The following is a 6122-nucleotide window of genomic DNA, read 5'->3' as shown; positions in this document are numbered from 1 at the left end:
ATATGACCCAGCAATCCCACTCCTAGGCATATACCCTGAGGAAACCAAAACTGAAAGAGACACATGTATCCCATTGTTCATTGCAACATTATTTACAATAACTAGAACATAGAAGCAACCTAGATGCCCATCGACAGATGAATGGATAAAGAAGTTGTGGTACATATACACAATGGAATATTACTCAGCTATAAAAAAGAAAGCATTTGAGTCAGTTCTAATGAGGGGGATGAACCTAGAATCTATTATACAGAATGAAGTGAGTCAGAAAGAGAAAGATAAATACCATATTCTAACACATATATATGGAATCTAGAAAAATGGTACTGAAGAATTTATTTACAGGGCAACAATGGAGAAACAGACATAGAGAATAGACTTATGGACATGGGGAGAGGGGAGGAGAGGGTGAGATGTATGGAAAGAGTAACATGGAAACTTACATTAACATACATAAAATGTAGCCAACGGGAATTTGCTGTATGGCTCAGGAAACTCAAACAGGGGCTCTGTATCAACCTAGAGGGGTGGGATGGGGAGGTAGATGGGAGGGAGTTAAAAAAATTTTTTTTTCTCTGCTCTTCTGGACTTTGGTTCTAGTAAGGAAAGATAAAAAATAAAATGGTAAATAAAATTTAAAAATAACACACAAAGTGTGTTTGTTAGTGATAAATGCTAATAGCAGAGAAGGACAATAGGATTGGGTGCAGAGGGGAGGGGCTGTAATTCTAAATAGTGCGGCCGCTGAGAAGATGTCATCTGACTCAGGAGTGGAAGGAATGAGCCTGCATGGACAGAGAGGTACTGGACAGTCTTTCAGAAAAAGAACAGCAATTTCAAGTAGCCAGGATTCAAGGAAGCCAGGGATTTGAGTGGAAGAGGAACAGGGGAGAGTAATGCAAAATGTGGTGTGGGTTCCCTCAGGAGCAGGAGGAGCTCAGCTTCTTCTGGAGCTCCCTGGCTCACCTCCTTCCCTCTCTCAGCATTTAGGGAATACCTCTGTGACTCAAGCTGCAGATACTATCATGGATGAGACCCTGTGTTCCTGTTACCAGAACCAGAATAAGACATTTCAGGGCCCACCTGGCAGCTAGGGTACATGAAGATACTGTCAACAATACTTGAGCAGGACTTAAATCTCTGTCTTTAGCTCTGAAGGCCTAATGGTGGGTCTCCTTACACAGGACAAATGAAGCTACAGAGAAGAAACTAGGGTATATTGAACTAAAAAAAAAGCATATAGTTTTTCTAGAAAATACCTGCAGGAGACTCAAAATTTAACAAAAATAAAAAGCACCTTAGTTTTCTAAACTGCAAGAATTTTAGATATCACCAGTGCAACTTCTTCCTTTTATAGATGAAACTCAAGAGAAATGATTTCTTTTTAAAAAAATGTTATTGAAGTATAGTTGATTTACAATTTCTACTGAACAACAATGACTCATTTATACATATATATGTATTCTTTTTCATGTTCTTTTACATTATATTATTTATCTCAGGTATTGAATATAGCTGCCTGTGCTATACAGTAGAACTTTACTGATTATCCCTCTTAAGAGAAGTGATTTCTCAAAGTAATAGAGGGAAGGAGAAACGGTTCTCTAGCCTATTTGGCCAGTGCAGTGATTAATTTATCACAACTTTTTTTTTAACCTTTACCAACGTTTCAGAATAAGGTTGTAGAGAGCAAAACACAATATTTTAAAAATAATTTTATTTATTTATTTTTGGCTGTGCTGGGTCTTTGTTGCTGTGCGGGCTGTTCTCTACTTGTGGTGAGCAGGGGCTACTCTGCAGTTGTGGTGTGCAGGCTTCTCATTGCACTGGCTTGTCTTGTTGCAGAGCATAGGCTCTAGGCACACAGGCTTCAGTAGTTGTGGTTCATGGGATTATTTGTGGAATCTTCCACATACAACCAGCACGTGGAATCTTCCCGAACCAGGGATCTAACCCGTGTCTCCGGCATTGGTTGGCATGTTATTTACCACTGAACCGCAGGGAAGCCCTAGAGCAATATTTTAAATTATGTTGTAAGTTCACTGTGAACTAAATGAGAAATAGAAATTGTGCTGACTCAGAGAGCAAAAATTTCAGTGTCAGAGTTTTGATACCTACAGGATCAGTTATATCAGGAGGAGATTCCTAGAGGTGCAAGCAGTGACAGGTACTATTGGAAATGTAGGGAAAATGGGAGAAAAACCCCCAAACATAAGTCCCTGACAGACCAAAGCCATCTCTTTGGCTGTCTCTTGGGCTGGTGACATCAAGAATAGACTTGAAACCCAGTAATATCAGGATGGAGATGTTACACCCAAATTTTTAAACAATGATAACTTTAAGTAAAATGCAACATTTAAAACAGATTATTGTAATTCAGTGTAGCATTAAATGTAAGTTCAGTCAAATTAAGCTCTTTTCTAAAGAAAAAAATGAAACATGGTTAGGAATAAAAAGCATATGGAAACTCAAAAACAATATTAAATCAAGCTTGTGAAATAAATCTCTAGAGAAAAATATTACTCAGAACATAGAATCATTGTAAAGCAACTATACTCTAATCAAAATTAATTTTTAAAAGACAATGATAATTAAATATATGGTAAAGAATCCATGGTCTCAAAATGAGAAAACCAGAACTCATTCACCTTTCAAAGTCTTTATTTTGCGAAAGATCTTAAATTTTGGATGCAGCAAAGTAAAATACAGCCTCTTGGAAAAGAATTCCAGTTCACAGCACAGTTTCTCCTAAGGAGAGTTCCTATTGATTTGTAACTTGGCCTTGAATTTGACCTGTGGCCTTCATGTCATGATGATTTGGGTCACTCTGATTATGACATCTCTGGAACAAGGGCCTCTGCTAATTTTAAATGAATGCAGCTGATGATTGCCATTCATTTATTTGCATCACAATACATGGGAATAAATTTGCAATTAAAAAACATTTCCAGTAAGCAGTCAGATTGAGGAAATGAAGGACATTTATCTAGTAAGTTTAAAAAGAGATGTTTCATTTTTGCCCTTTTGGACATGAAAAAAGGAAAGAAAGTTTATGTCTTTGAAGTGTTGATTGAGGCCAGATTTATTCCCTGGGCTACAGCATCAAAAAAAAGCCATGCAATCCAAGTTAGATTTTAATTTAAATTTAAAAAAAGAATAAATGTTGAAAATTTCATACCACACCTACAAAAGTTTTTTCTTCCCTTTTTCCTCCATCTTTGCTTCCTTTCTTCTTCTCTTTAATTTTTCTTTCTCTTTTTCTATTCTTTCCACATTTCTTTATTTTTTCTGTTTGAGTTGATGAAAATGAATACTTCTTAAATTTGATTTATAGAGAGGGCTTGCATTTAATATTAAAAATCAAAACCTTTGATAATCACATTAGAGCTTTCATGCCATCTTACATCTGACACTGCAAAAATAATAACATACCATCCAGATTTAGGGAAACAGGTCTATGAGGAGTAGACCAGGAGAGAAAAGAGTCTGGAGGCTTTCTCATAAACTAGACCAGTGAAGGGACTTGAAAGAGAAGGAATTGAGGGAGCTCTAGAAAGACTTAGGAGGCCTCAATACATAGGTTTTGAGGTGTGCTGTTTTCACCATGTATAATGTTCCTTCCATTATCTTCCACTTGTTGAAATTCTAATTCTCCAAAACCCAACTGTATAATCACCTACCGTGAGAAGTTCTAGATATTCTTGACTGTGTGGATAACAACAAACTGTGGAAAACTCTTAAAGACATGGGAATACCAGACCACCTTACCTATCTCCTGAGAAACTTGAATGTGAGTCAAGAACCAACAGTTAGAATTGGACTAGAACAACTGACTGGTTCCAAATTGGGAAAGGAGTACAACAAGGTGTATATTGTCACCTTGCTTATTTAACTTATATACAGAGTACATCATGTGAAATGCTGGCCTGAATGACTCACAAGCTGGAATCAAGATTGTCAGGAGAAATATCAATAACTTCAGATATGCAGACGATGCCACTCTGATGGCAGAAAGTGGAGAGGAACTAAAAAATCTCTTCATGAGGGTAAAAGAGGAGAGTGAAAAAGCTGACTTGAAACTCAACATTCAAAAAACTAAGATCATGGCATCTGGTCCCACACTTCATGGTAAATAGAGGGGGGAAAAGTGGAAGTAGTCACCGACTTTGTTTTCTTGGGCTCCAAAATCACTGTGGATGGTGATTTTGCAGCCATGAAATTAAAAGATGCTTGCTTCTTAGAAGGAAAGCTATGACAAACCTAGACATGAACTTCCCTGTAGCTTATACAGTAAAGAATCTGCTTGCAATTCAGGAGACCCAGGTTCGATCCCTGGGTCGGAAAGATTCTCTGGAGATGAATGACAACCCAACTTCAGTATTCTTGCCTGGAGAATCTGATAGACAGAGGAGCCTGGTGGGCTACAGTTCATGGGTTTGCAAAGAACTGGACACGACTGAGTGACTAAGCACACACACAGACAGCATATTAAAAAGCAGAGACATCGCTTTGCCAACAAAGGTCCATATAGTCCAGACTATGATTTTTCCAGTAGTCATGTATGGATGTGAGAGTTGGACCATAAAGAAGGCTGAGCACTGAAGAACTGATGCTTTTGAATTGCGGTCCTAGAGAAGACTCTTGAGAGTCCCTTAGACTGCAAGGGGATCAAACCAGTCAAGCCTAAAGGAGATCAACCCTGAATATTCAGAATGGACTGTTGCTGAAGTTGAAGCTCCAATACTTTGGCCACCTGATGTGAACAGCCAATTCATTGGAAAAAAACCTGATCCTGGGAAAGATTGAAGGCAAAAAGAGAAGGGTTGGCAGAGGATAAGATGGTTAGATGGCATTACTTACTCAGTGAACAGGAATTTGAGCAAACTCTGGGAGACAGTGGAGGACAGAGGAGCCTGGTGTGCTATAGTCCATGGGGTTGCAAAGAATCATATAGGACTTAGCGACTGAACAACAACTCTGAAACTTCGTAGCACTTGCTGCTCTCTTTATTGTAATACTAGTGATTGTCCAACTTATCTAGATCGGTTAACCAGGGCCTTGAATTCCATACTAAGGGGCTTAAAGAGGGCCACTAGGTTTCAAGGCAAACTAATAAGGTATTTCTGGTGAAAACAAAAAAGAAGCGGGTGCAGAAACTATTCTCTCTCTCTTGCATATTGCTGTGTCAGGTATCATGCATGGCTGCTGCTGCTGCTAAGTCGCTTCAGTCGTGTCCGATTCTGTGCGACCCCATAGGCAGCCCACCATGCATGGCTACCCTAGTTTAAAAAAGTGGAAGCAGGTTACTCTCTAAAACTTGTTTACTAAGCAGCCTCCCCATCCTCACCACCTTCTCTACCCTCTCTAATGCTATACCGAAATAGTACTTTGAAGGTTCAGCAATGACGTGCTTACTTTCCATGTCTAGGGATTTGTCCCCACTGTCCTCATTCTCACAATTTAAGTCCATGATCTTTCAGAAACATTTTCTTCTTACAACTCACTAACAGATCGAGGATTTTGTTTTTTATGTAATCCCCCCCAAAGAAGCTTAATACGAAGCTTAATTGGTTAAGGGTGGCTATGGGTGGAGTCTTCAAGAAATTCTGAAAGATACTTTTGAGCGTTTTAGACTTGAGCGGTTGACAATGCTCCTAAAGTGAAGGGTCAAAGTCTGTAGACTTGTTTTTAACAGCGCTCCAGAGCTGGGAGATAACTCTGTTGTTAGTTTATGAAGGAAATCAACAAATGAAGAGGGGCTCGGGTCTTTTTTTAACCTGAGTCCAAGTGAGAGACTGGGAGAACCAGGCGCGGTTAACCCTGGGCGCGCCCTCCAGTGCAGCCGGGGCTCACAGCTTACTTCGCCCAGGGGCGGGGCGCGCCAGGCGGCTAAGCTTCTGAGCAGCAGAGGGGGCGTGTCCGGCGGGCGCGCGCGGGCGGTGAGGGGGCGTGTCCCGGGAGTGGCGGCGGCGGCGCGGGTCGGGTGCGCGGCGCAGCCTCCTGTGTTGGAATGTGCGGCTCCCGCGAGCTCAGGGCGCAGGAGCGGAGTAAGCGCCGCCGAGGCCTGGGGCCCCAGAGCCTGCTGTGGGTGGCGGCGGCGGCCCGGACCGCAGGGCGAGAGC

The sequence above is a fragment of the Bubalus bubalis genome, chromosome 7, assembly GCF_019923935.1.
Source record: "Bubalus bubalis isolate 160015118507 breed Murrah chromosome 7, NDDB_SH_1, whole genome shotgun sequence".
NCBI classification, from domain to species: Eukaryota; Metazoa; Chordata; class Mammalia; order Artiodactyla; family Bovidae; genus Bubalus; species Bubalus bubalis.
Note: the sequence above shows the minus strand (reverse complement) of the source record.